The sequence below is a fragment of the Epargyreus clarus genome, unplaced genomic scaffold (genome assembly GCF_041222505.1).
Source record: "Epargyreus clarus isolate Ecla_fem2 unplaced genomic scaffold, WU_Ecla_fem_2.2 ptg000009l, whole genome shotgun sequence".
In the NCBI taxonomy this organism is placed as follows: Eukaryota; Metazoa; Arthropoda; class Insecta; order Lepidoptera; family Hesperiidae; genus Epargyreus; species Epargyreus clarus.
In genome coordinates, this window is record NW_027332217.1 from 15253411 (window position 1) to 15266555 (window position 13145).

The 13145-nt window shown below is 35.9% G+C and overlaps 1 protein-coding gene and 1 long non-coding RNA gene across 2 annotated transcripts in view; one reads left to right on the forward strand and one right to left on the reverse strand.

Annotated features, from left to right (window-relative positions):
• LOC140745085 (uncharacterized) overlaps positions 1-13145 on the reverse strand; it is a 93665-nt gene that overhangs the window by 31626 nt on the left and 48894 nt on the right. The window lies entirely within an intron of this gene.
• Positions 8618-9619, forward strand: LOC140744672 (uncharacterized). Its single transcript, XR_012102577.1, has 3 exons — positions 8618-9029; positions 9121-9253; positions 9443-9619. It is a non-coding gene; the product is annotated as an uncharacterized LOC140744672 (long non-coding RNA).

Genomic DNA, 13145 nt, shown 5'->3' on the forward strand with positions numbered 1-13145 from the left:
GCCTAGATCTTTTAAGCGCGTCCCGTAAATAATTTTCGCTAGGCCCCTCAATTCCCTCTGTAATCCCCCAGCATCTGCAAGAGTTATCGCCCACTTTGAGAAACACTGATCCAAAGTTATGCTCGCTCGCTCCAAATTGAAATCTAATTAAATACCGAGTGGTTACCGTAACTGATCCAGAATTGAAATGAAAAGACGAAAGACGTAACTTTATTAATTGCGTTTCATTAATTGTTGCCGAGACAATATTCTGGGATTGGAAATGGCGGGTAAAACAAATTTTGAGCTTGTTTCTCATTTTATGTACAAAACTCTATATTTGTTGTACAAACTCCTTTGAATTGCCTCAAGCTTTTTATCAACAATATAAGCTGAGAGTGTATTAGCAATTCCCTTTGAATTCAATTGTATGTCATCAACCCATTACTGTCCCACTGCTGGGCACGTGGGACAATGGGTTGGCGAAGCAACGCACTCTACTGTATGTGTTAGTAACAGAGAAAGAAGTTGACAAAAAATACGTCAAAGAATGTTCAACACTAGATACGCGGTAGTGTGACAGCCAAGTTCACAAAAAAATAACTGAGGACACAGCACCGTGTGTAATAAAAATACTAAAGTGTAATTTCAAATTAAAGCAAAACCTATAAATAAATGTGCAGTAAACTACATGACAAAGTAATAATAGTTTATTTAATAAAAACACACTTTCGCACCGAAAAGTATGGGGTATACACACACGTCACAAGCACACATACGCACATACGCACAAGATAATAGAGGGCGGTGTTGGCGAGTGACGACATAAGAAATCTTCATGTCATTTGTAGTCATGGCATACGAGTCAATTTTTAACCGACATCCATAAGGAGGAGGAGGAGAGATTATCTATTTGACGCGTATTTTTTCTTTTTGTTTTTGTTTTTTTTTTACTACCAACAAGTACCAATATTACATCAATAAATTCACAAGAAGACACATTATGTTTCTTCTTCTCTTATAATATCCTTAAAGAGATTGTATCGGCCATATCACACAACCCATTCCTCATTATTTATACCCGATCTCAAGAGAGTAATCTCAAGGATTCTCTACAATCAGAGCATTCGGATAACATATAAAGGATCCTTGATAAGTGATCTTAATCCCGAGGCTCCCTCATTCATCTTATAACCGCATGTGACATCACAATCTGATAGTTGATAACAACTGTCGCTGATTACATGTCGTTTGCGGTGGCGATATGTTATCATTATCACCAAAAGCATTTATTATAGCATTCGTCTTGCCTACAATTAAAATACATGTCTCTAATTATATTTATAATAATGATTTGAAATGTACTTTTCTATTTTTAAGGTGGTAGAACCCTGCGTGGTTCGACCCCGGCGGCACCACCGCCATACCAATTTTTGCCTAATAACAACAGTGTTTTGTTACGCGTCGCTGTGTTCTAATTTGAAGTGTGCGGTAAGGGAGATATACTTTTAAGAGGTATTCCAGCTTAGTCCTCAGAGTATCGGCGCATCTGTGGTCGACCTCAGATAGGAATATTATCTAGGGTTGATTACAGATGTCCATGGGCTACCGTAGCCATTTACCATCAGGTGGACTGCATGCTCGTCTGCTACTCTTCAATTATAAAAAAAAAAAAAACAGAGTTCCTCTTGGGCTGGATGTCCTAATGAATAAATCGATACATTTTTCATACATACATGCCTATCTTTATTTCAGTATTTTCAGTATTTTTTCCAATACATACTGGAGCCACTATGCTCGAATACATAGCGCATTATGCTCAAAGCTTTCCTCACCTATGGAAAATAGAGTGAAAAGCCAGCAATAGAACATAAATAAGCCTTTAAACTTTAGTTTACTATAAACTAGGCAGAATAGGTATGTTCTCTGCCAGAAATCTACGATTCCACTAGCAGAATAAGCCCTGATTTAAGCGTGCGTCATGATCAGGATTAATATGAGTAAGCATAAGTGCCGATAGAATCCTACTGCATCGGTTTATATCAAGCTAAGGCTTTCGTTCCACAGATGAACAAATAGCAACGATTTAAGCTATTTTAAAGCTATTACTAAAATTCGCACAATGGTGTTTTAAGACCAGTAAGAATTACCTGCACAGAAATAAACATGGCGGAATTTCTAATTCTATAACTTGATAAAACCAAAAATGAGATGCGTTTGGGACCTTGGGTAGTAGAAAGCAGATCGCAGGTAGAACTAATCTTATTTAGTTTAATTAAAAGAGCAAATCCGAAATTAAATATATTACGCTTATACATCATACAGGCGTTTATACCTCTTATATTAAATCCGTAATATTTTTTTTATCCTTAAAAGTTATGAAGTCCAATACGATGCATCTAAAAAGCTCTATTCATTTGCTTCTTCTTTTGCTTCTTATTCATTTCTTTTCTTTTTCTTTCTTTTTCATTTGCTTCTTATTCTTCTCACTGGATAAAAGTAGTTTATTTTTTTTTATCGAAGGTAACAATTAGTTGCAACTAGTAGCAACTAGGTAGCAACTTTTAGAAATTATTTCGATGTAAAATATGGGTAGTGACCTGCCACTCTGACGGTCACGCATGTCTGTGACATACAGTAAAACAAAATACGGTTAATATTTTTTTATTGAACTTGCCCTCATAGTTCGTTTGTTGTATGTTCGTAAGTGTGTTTGTTGTAACTGAATTTTAAACCAATTAACCCCACCGATTGTGTTGGAATTGTGTATATTATGCGAATGGTTTTGACAAAATTTGGATGACAATGCATGCTATGAGATGATAAAGTGAGTTGTTGATTATTTTTATACACCCAATTAATTGAAGAAGGGGTTAATTGCAGAGCTCCATGTGCAAAGTAGCTATTTAACATTAGATGAAGTCAATTTCTTTAGCTAGCAAATATCATCGCTTACTATTTACTCGTGCTTTATGAGATTAATCGATAGCGCTGGCAGTAACCTAGATCCGGGACGTCCTCAGGTTTATTGTACCTACCTGTTTATTATCCTCAAGTTTCTGTCCCACTTCAATGTCGTATCATGTACAGTAGTGATCTTTATCTAAATATATATAACTCAAAGGTGACTGACTGACATAGTGATCTATGAACGCACAGTCCAAACCACTGTACGGATCGACTGAAATTTGGCACGCAGGTAGATATTATGACGTAGGCATCTGCTAAGAAAGGATTTTGATCAATTCTACCGCCTAGGGGATAAAATAGGGGATGAAAATATTATTTCGTAACGCGAGCGAAGCTGCGGGCAAATGCTCGTTAAATATAGAAATAGAAAATAAGCGTGCAGTTTGCCTGATGGTTAGTGGCTACTTCCGCCCATGTCCACAAATACGTCGCTACCACTTTTTCATGGAGAAACCCTTCATGGGTTAATCACAGCCGCAGCGGCCGCAGAGAGATGATATGCCGAACTCCTGCCGGCTAAAATCCCGCGGGGTTCCACTGTACCTACGCCCTTTGTCGGGACCACGGGTACACTAATAACACTCGTCCGAAGTCCCGACGGCACGTCGCTAACCCTAAGAACTAAGTTGGAACGCCTTGATAAAAGTAGTCCTTTGCGACATAATATATCAAACCGGAACATCACAGTGCTTAAAACTGTTGTATTGGGCAGAAATAGATGTTAACTTTATCAGAACCGTTTGCTACGAAAATAAATAAAAAGGTTAACCCCTAGGTTAGGTTAGGTTAACCCTTTTTTCGTTAACCGGTTTAAAAAAATGTCAAAAAGGCCGACCACACAAGTCATATCGGTTGTTTTCGTTTTTATTTATTGCCCAATCAAATACTAATCACGTGTGCCAGCTGCCTATTATCATTATCCCTACAAATCATTAACGTAACGTCGTATCATTAATGCACACATTCTAAGCACACAGCCATTCAAACGTTACGTGGTTCTGACAAGCTTTGTCTAATAGCTCGTAGCTGCAATATCGCTTGGTAATGGATTGGCAGAATGCCTAATGCTTGTAGAATTGCCGTAGAATAATGGTGTTTTATTAGATTGTTATTAGAAGATCGATGAGGAGTTAATAAGAGATGTAATACTTGACAATACATAATGTCAAGTAAATATTTCAGAGTATTTGCACTTGCCTTTCAACAAATTGATTAAAAATCACTGTACTCAGTGACCAATTAAAACGTTAAAACATTGATTGTATGAACAAAATCTCAACATCAAATTGGAAAATATTGTCTAGAAAACTAAAGTGAGACGATGGTTCCACCACTATTAAATGTACTGGTTTTACCACCTTTTATATTTATTTAAAGCAATTGCAACGACATCCAAAGTTGAAAAAACCTGTTTCAACATACTTAATTCACTTGAAAGAAAGGAAAATCTATTTAATACGTAATAATTTGTAACAGATAATAAGTTGCAACAATTATTAGGTATATCTGTCTACCCCTATGAGTAGATAGTAGATACCGCGTGACATTGTGAGATCATTTGCGAGAACTATCGGTTGATTCCGGCGGAACACCGAAATGCTCTCAGATGGAGTTTAATGCGTCGCTGAAAAGGGTTCGTGTCACACTTGTGTCAGTTGTCCCTTCTAGTTAGACGTTATGTATGAGAATTTGTGAATAGCTACCCTATTATAGGCAGATGTAACTATACTCAAATTCAAATTATTTACTCCTAAATATTTTAGTTTTTCGATTTCAAGCTAAGTAACATAGATACATGCCAATCTGTATTTGAGCAGCCTCGTGATGTATACTTCAGCTGAATGTGAAGAGAGACCAGTGCTCAGTAATGAAATATTATAATGATTGTAACCCCGTTGAACATTTTTTCAGTCGGGTTTTACATAGCATATTTCGTTCAAAATATCAAAGACAGTTGCGGAACTACCTAATTTCAATCGATTCGCAACAATAAGTATAGGTCTATATCTATCAGTGTACTCCTATGAGTAGATAGTAGATACCGCGTGACATTGTGAGATCATTTGCGAGAACTATCGGTTGATTCCGGTGGAACACCGAAATGCTCTCAGACGGAGGTTAATGCGTCGGTGAAAAGGGTTCGTGTCACACTTGTTTCAGTTATCCCTTTTAGTTTGTTGGTGATAATTTGTATATAGTTGCATAGTGTAGGTTTAGGTTTTCCAATTTGGAGAAAAACTTATGACCTTGGCATTGGTCAAGTGCGTATTGGTAAACTTCACATGTATTTGAGATTTAAAAAAAAATGTGTTTCAGTTCAGCAGGTTTCCTCACGATATTTTCCTTCACCGTTTAAACAAGTGACAATTAATTTTTAATACGCACATAATTTTAAAAATTCAGAGGTGCGTGCCACTAACCACTAGGCTATCACTGGTTTTAAACGGGATAAACGGTAATTTCGGTAAACGATAAACGGGATTAGGTATAACGAAATTATTATTTTTATTAAGTGATGAGTTCCTTCAATTACAAGCTTGAAAGTAAGTTATTATAGCCGTTTCCCAGATTTGTAGTTTAAAGTTGGCTTATATCACGTATGTAAAGAAGCTGGTGTAATAAACTTTGAAAAGTTAATTCACGTTGCTTGAAGGCAGAAAAACTAATATGATCCTAATCAATTCATTGCACAATACATCTATAATTAACTTGGTTAAAGCTCCTGTTATTTTTGGGATTGGGATGTTCCATTATATCATATATTTGAAAGGATTATTGACTGCTTACTTAACATAAAACTTAGACACTCCTATCCAGTAGTGAGCATATTACGTTATTCCCCAAATATCCGCTGAATATTTCATCAAAATCAAAATTCAAAATACAAGCGCCTGCATAACTTACCGGTTAACAATATCGGAATCGGTATTGAAATCGGAACATCCAAGTAATTGTACGGTTCCGATTGAATTTCAGATGCGTCCTGCTCGCCCCGATTGGCTATTGGATTACCAGCCCACTGCTCTTGTAATAGTTGACTTTCCGCCGCAATTGGTTTTGGATTACCAATCACTGGACCAGCAATCATGATTGACTGATGGCCGTTTCATAACTGGTAAATATGAAACTGTGTAACAAAGGCAATTGTGTAGGTCGTGGATATGGAATTTGTAGCATGAATTCATTACGTTTGACCAATTACTGTAAATTTGAAGTATTAATGAAATGCGCATACTCTGCGCTTGTGAGATTACAAAGGAATATTTCAAATAAAATACATATTCCTGCTTACTAACAAAATGTTTAAATGCAATATGGCAAATTATAAACGCTGTGTTTTAATATGGCAAAGACAGATACTCATACCAGGCCTTGCAACTTACATCTGTGACCGACCTTGGGTAGTACTGTAATGAGTATCACGTATCATTTACCATCATTTGTAGTACCAAATTTACCACCATAAGCTCATTTAATTTTTTTATAATCTATATATATAAAAGAAAGTCGTGTTAGTTACACTAGTTATATCTCAAAAACGGCTGAACCGATTTGGCTGAAAATTGGTGGATTGGTTGGTAACTTAGAACCAGGAGACGGATATAGGATATCTTTTTATCCCGTTGGACCGCGTTTCCGTGAAGTCATTATAAAACGTGGTATAGCAAAAACGAATCTGACATGGAATAACAAAACATTTAGGGGGCTAAAATAGCGTTTTTGTTTTATTTTACGTGTATATCCTAAAGGAATTTGTTAGATTTCTTTTTAACGCGGGTGAAACCGCGGGACACAGCTAGTACGAATAAATGTAAACGTTTCTCAAAGGTGTAAGCTTACCAGTCCACTGTTGGCCAGCATGGCGAACTGTAATATACCTTCAATCTTAAACAAAAGTCATGTTCAGCAAAGACAGAAGCATACAATACAATGTTGTGAAAAAAATATTTTTACAAGATTTCTATCATCAAACTAAAACTGACATTGCGAATCAAAAATATCTTTTCCATTTTTATGTTTTTACAATAGCGGTATCGGAATGTCCAGCTATTGAACATTTCCGATTGAATTTCCGAATAGAGCTGTCATGTTTCTGCCACCTCGGTTTGTTCGAGCCGGTATCCAATCTGCACTTGTAAATGCCCAGATTTAAACAACTGTAAAAAACTATGTTTCCAAAGGAATCAGACGTGAATTATACTTTTGCGATTTTCATAACTATATAATAATTTTAAACAATAAGACAACTTGGTCTTCTTAGATCTTATCCTATACACTTCTAATCTAAGTCACATTATTTATATAGCTCCAATAATTTATTTTTATTCAAATTTAATATTCTTAATGGCAGCAAATTGCTTTTCAATCGTTATTTACAAAATCAATCTATCCATTATTTAAATACTAGCAATCGAAATTTGCCGGTATTTACCTATAAAAATTGACAAATTTTGAAATAGAAAAATTACTTTACCAGACAAACCTGAATCGAAATTTGCCGGTATTTGGCTATAAAAATTGACAAATTTTGAAATAGAAAAAATACTTTACCAGACAAACCTGCGTGGCGGACGGGTCACCATACCGGCCTGACGCGCAGGGGATCCCGGGTTCGATCCCTGGCCAAACAGACATCTGAACGATGAATTTAGGCTTCTGGGTCTGGGTGTTTGAGTATTTGTCTCTGTGTATGTCCACAGCACTCACGATACAGGGAACCCTAATGTGGGGCTGCGAGTGTAGAAAGCCTTTTTTTATAATAACTTATTTTTATCACTTTCAAAGATGTGTTACCTTCAAAAGAATACCTTTCAAAAACACACATATCATGATATATTCACACCGCATAACCCGAAAATATTCCGGAGATAACATAACGTAAAACAACGGCTTCACCGAACCCAAACAGTGCTTTGCTCGTCTTCATAAAGTTAACTTGAAGAGGGTTGAACCCATCCGAAGTGGCCTTGTCGCTGTCGTAATCCGATTTGTACGGGCGAAACGGTTATTCGCTTCGCCATATTTTCAAATTCATGAGGATTTTGTGGAATTGAAAAAACGAATTGAGTTATCACAATGTGGGCGGGGTGCCATCAAAGTTTTGACAGTAGCAGTACCACTGCCATACCAGTTGATGCTATAACAGACTTAGTTACATCCTGAAGTAATTACTCATCACGATGATGAGTAATTACTACTCGTATTTATGTCCTAGTAGACTAAAGTAGACTAAATGACAGTTAAACACTATTTAACCACCCATGTATGTAAAAAATCTCAATACGTCAATCTCAATACCACGGGGATGTGATTAAAACTTAATACATACATAGTATATGTAAATTTAATGAACTGACCTGACCAAGGATAATCTGCATTGTACAGAATTCCTCAACGACTTATAGCAGACATATCGTGTTTGGACTTTTTGAATAAGCCTCAATGAGTAGATAACTGTTAAGTTCACTAACCTTGGCAAAGTTCTAAAAGTATCGGTCCTATACATTAAATATGAAACATATTAATACAGATCATTTCAATAAGGTAAAAATCAGGTAAACTGCATGCAATTTCTTTCAAAGATTTTTGTCTATACAGAATATTTGTCGAATATCCTGAACTCCATAATTGAATTGGGAAGTTAGTCAAAGTTTCCATCATTAGAAAGAAAGAAAGAAAGAAACATTTATTCGGATAATTGCAACACAAATGAAATAATGTAGAGAGACAAAAAAAAAAAATAACATAAAACAAAAGAAAAAAATAAATGAAAAATAAAACAACAACAAAAGGACAATAAAACGTACAATCAATTATTACAATAATATGTGTTGCAACGACCACGAAAAGGGACAAACTCAGCATGTGCCACGTGCAGGTAAACTGCGTCGTGGCTCTGATTTTCAGTTTGCCCCCTGCGTCTGGGCTGCTCGGACGGCTGATTCACACATGCCGTCTGTGCCTTTTAATTTGCTAGTCTTTATTATCGTTATGATTCATAGAATTTGTGTTTATGTGAATTGACGAATACTGCGTAAAATGTTAACAATTATAATAAAGTTTGTAATGAAAGCAATATGGTGAGTATTTCAGATTGTTGTATCTTTTAGTGTATAAGAAAATATAATAATATTTGAGTGAATCATCCCAAATACCACTTTTTATTCCTAGAAAAGTACAGCAAGCCAGATGGGAACTAAACATGTACCCCCATGTTACGATAACCCAGTGGACCACTACTATCGCTAGTACCGCGCCCGAAATGTGACAACCTGCTATGATGCCTAAGAGCTATAAATTTTGGGTAAGTAAGGAAAGCGTTATGTAAATATCTCAACTATTTAAAAGTCAAATAATGTATTGTATTATACTTAATATAATTACCCAATTTGGAATTAAATTAAAATTAGAAGTTAGTTTAGTTACGATTTTGTTTTTGACTTTCAAGTAATATAGCTTTATATGTATACTTAAACCTTTTTACTGTTTTTAGGCTGCGAAGAGGAGGAGGCAGGTTGTTCCAACATTTCGTGGCGCTGTACCGGAAGCTACCCCTGAAGGCAGCTGAGCAGTATGACGGGTACCATAATTTATCCGAAGCTGACCGGGTTCTATCATGTAAAAAATCCCTAGCCCAAGTAAGCTTATTGAATAGATATAAGGGTACCTTATTTTTTATAACACCGAATATAAATGTGGCTAGATGTAGTTATGTATGTGTAGTGTGTCAAACGTAACAAATGTATCCAGCTCAAACCGCCGCTCCGTTCATTAGTCGCTTATTCATCCGTTCTATTATATAATATGGACCGAGTGAGTAACTTAGGGATTCATTTTGGCCATATGTCACAGTCATATTAATCTTCATTAATATAAATTATGTTCATAGCTAATTGATGTTTTCACATACAGCTTCCTTGGTATGCGTTACTTTTCGCGGTATGCGTTTGTTTACCACGCTTTTATTAGCTTGACCTGAATGTATGTATATGACGGAATCTTTGAACTCGATTTTTACCCACTTTGAACCATTTATAGATACTTTTGTGATTATCAACTTATGATAATTTTATCTCGCATTCTCTATTTAGTGGGAATCTCTGCTATAATTAGATGCACATACGAATATATAGGTAAGTAGTAAATTGTACCATAAATTAATATCTTTCTTATTAGTTTGCTCAAATAGACAGGTAGACAATCACATAAATTTAATAGAGAGTAAAACAAATTCTAAGCCAAAATCAGAATCCTCAAAAAATATAGATCCAATCTGCACAGTCCACGCGAAAAAACTTTTAAGCAAAAGCTAGTTTAATGCAAGACTCCAAGCCACCCAGATCAAATTCGAGTTTTGTTTGCAAAATTCCACATAATCCAACTAAAAGGTGAGAAAAAGGGCGGTGTTATTTGTCTTTTGATCGTATTCCCCGAGGATCTCGAATTGGATAAAGGCTGAGCCGATCCAATATTCGGGACCGCTGAACCATGACCATCCGATGGAATTGGGCGCTTGTATGATATTCGCTTTTTGTTTTATAATTTATTTAGCGAAATGTATTGCTGGTGAACGAGTCTGACGTTTTACCTCGTATATCTGAGGATTTTAATGAAGGTAAATTTAATATTTTCAGAGCAAATAGTAGCCTGTGTATTTTTATTAACACGACTTATTAGCTTGGATTGTATGTATGTATGTTTGTATGTAGGTATGTACGTAACTAAGTAACGGAATCTTTGAACACGATTTCTATCCACTTTGAACGTTCAGTTTAATTCAAAATTTTGAAGGATTTATATATTGAATTGATACATTAATATTAATTTAGAAGGATAATAGTATAATTGTGGGGGCGATTTACGAAAACTGATAAATGGAGCACCCCACGCTTTTGTCACAATTATACTATTTACTGTTCCTTAATTGATTCCTAGATTGAAAATTATTTGTTGTTGATTTTATCATAAAAGCGTTTTTTTATTTTTTTTAAACCATATTTATTATAATACAGGCAAGCCTCGACGTCATTATAATTATTTTAACTTACTTTTGATAATAAAGTATGTATATCCTTTGTTATAAATACACTTTTTTTTCTCATATTAGACACGCTGTTTACATCGTTATCCAACGAAATATATTGAGCGCCGACTTCAGAAGTGACATAGAAGTCGGTTGTATTTTTTTGTTAAAATGTTTTTTTATATTTAAATATATGAAAAAAAAAACGTTTCGATTTACGTCGCGTATTTCGAGAACCTAACATGCCGTAAGTACGGGGACTGCCTGTATACTGGTAGCAAACGAGTATAAAGACCACCTGATGGTAAGTGGCAACTGCCGCAACCCTGACGTAATCAATTCCAGATGATATTAAAATTCTACCTGAGGTCAGTAACAGACGCGTACTACTTCTTAGGACTAAGATGGATTGCTTCGGATAGTTATGTCTACCTTACCAGCAGTACTAACTGGGTCTGTGCTTTAGTTTGCAAGCTGAAGTAAGGTAGAGACACTTATTCGCGGCGCTAACTCAGCAAGCGTAGCAGTGTACCAGTGGCTGACCTCAGATAGTTTATTTTGTCCTCTGGGGTTGATTATATTATCGTAGTTTATGGACAAGAGCCACATACCATACATATAAAACTAATCGCATCTGAGCTACCATTAGATGAGATAAAACGCGAGCCTGTAGGCATAGAAAAAATAAATATGAAATATTAAATTAGCACGATTTCGCTCCAGCTTTTTCACTCCGAAAGTAATCCGTAATAACACGTTCGCTCAAGATGTAATCCCACTAACAATATTTGGGATTTTCTTGTGGAATGCCTCAAAAGGACTAACAGACATTACCCACTCCAGAATTATATCAAGGGTCTGAAGAAAATTGTTTTCGTGGCAAAGATTTTATTAAAAGTTTCTTGTGGTAGCTATTTTATTTTGTGATAGAAATCAGTAGGTACATAGAAACATACTCAATTTAGTTACATGAAAAATAAAGAAATTTTAATGGGGTGATATGGCATGATGAGAAGGTGGTGGAACCTTTTGTGGTTCGACTTCGTCGGAACCACAGCCACACCTATTTCTGCGCAACAACAGCAGTGTTAAGCGCTGCAGTGTTCTAAAGTATATGGTAAGGGAGGCTACTTATCCGAGGCTTTCCATCTTCCTCAGAAGTTCCAACGCATTTGTAGCCAACCTCAAGTACCTGTTATCTGGGGTTGATTACAGATCCATAGGCGGCACACAAGTCGGTAACAATATTTCCACCACGTAATCGAATGGACTTACCGCATTACATGTTTCACATAATATAAGTAAGCGAGTACTACAAAAGCTTACAAGATGATATGATATAGGCCAAAATTAAACCATTCTTACCTGTCACTGTCACAAGGATTCGCAAGGACTCCGTTATAAGGGCTCAAGTAAATCACCTCACGTAATATATTAAGGCACCATTATCGTAATAATTTATAAGTTTTCGCAACGCGTAGCGGGGAGAGTACAAATTTAATGCATAAAATAAAAATCTTTAATTATATTAAAAACCTTCTTACTTTAATAGTAATATATTAAGGGCCCTTTGAAAAAAACGTAGTAAGGAGATCTACGTCAGAGAGTTTGTTAAAAAACAGTATTCAAATGTCGACCCGCGTGGCGAAGAGATAACCATACCAGTGACGCGTATAGGATTCCAAGTTCGATCTCTGGTCAGACAGATCGGTATGATGTATTTATATTCCTGTTCTGGGTCTGGGTTTTTGTGTATGTATATGGAGGCAGTGAAAGCAGAAAACGCTTTTTTTATGTCTGTATATTCTATCAATTTGCACTTGGTCAGCGCGGTAGACTACTTAAGTCCTTCTCATTTTGAGAAAAGATTCATGCCCAGCAGCGGGACAATAGGGATTTAACAACGAAGGTTCCATCTATCAGCAACCTATAAATTATAGAGACATATTTATATTTGGGATTGCTTCTAAAATCTGTATACTTAGGTTAAGTTAACTGCAAGGTCGATTGCTACATCAAATAAGTTTTATTTTATACTACCGGTAATAATGTTTGCACTACTAATCTATTCGGATATGAAGATATTGTACCTTACAGAAATGTGCAAAAACAAAGACGGATTTAAGGCTATACAAATTCTCTCTCATCCTTAGAATAACATACTCGTACATAC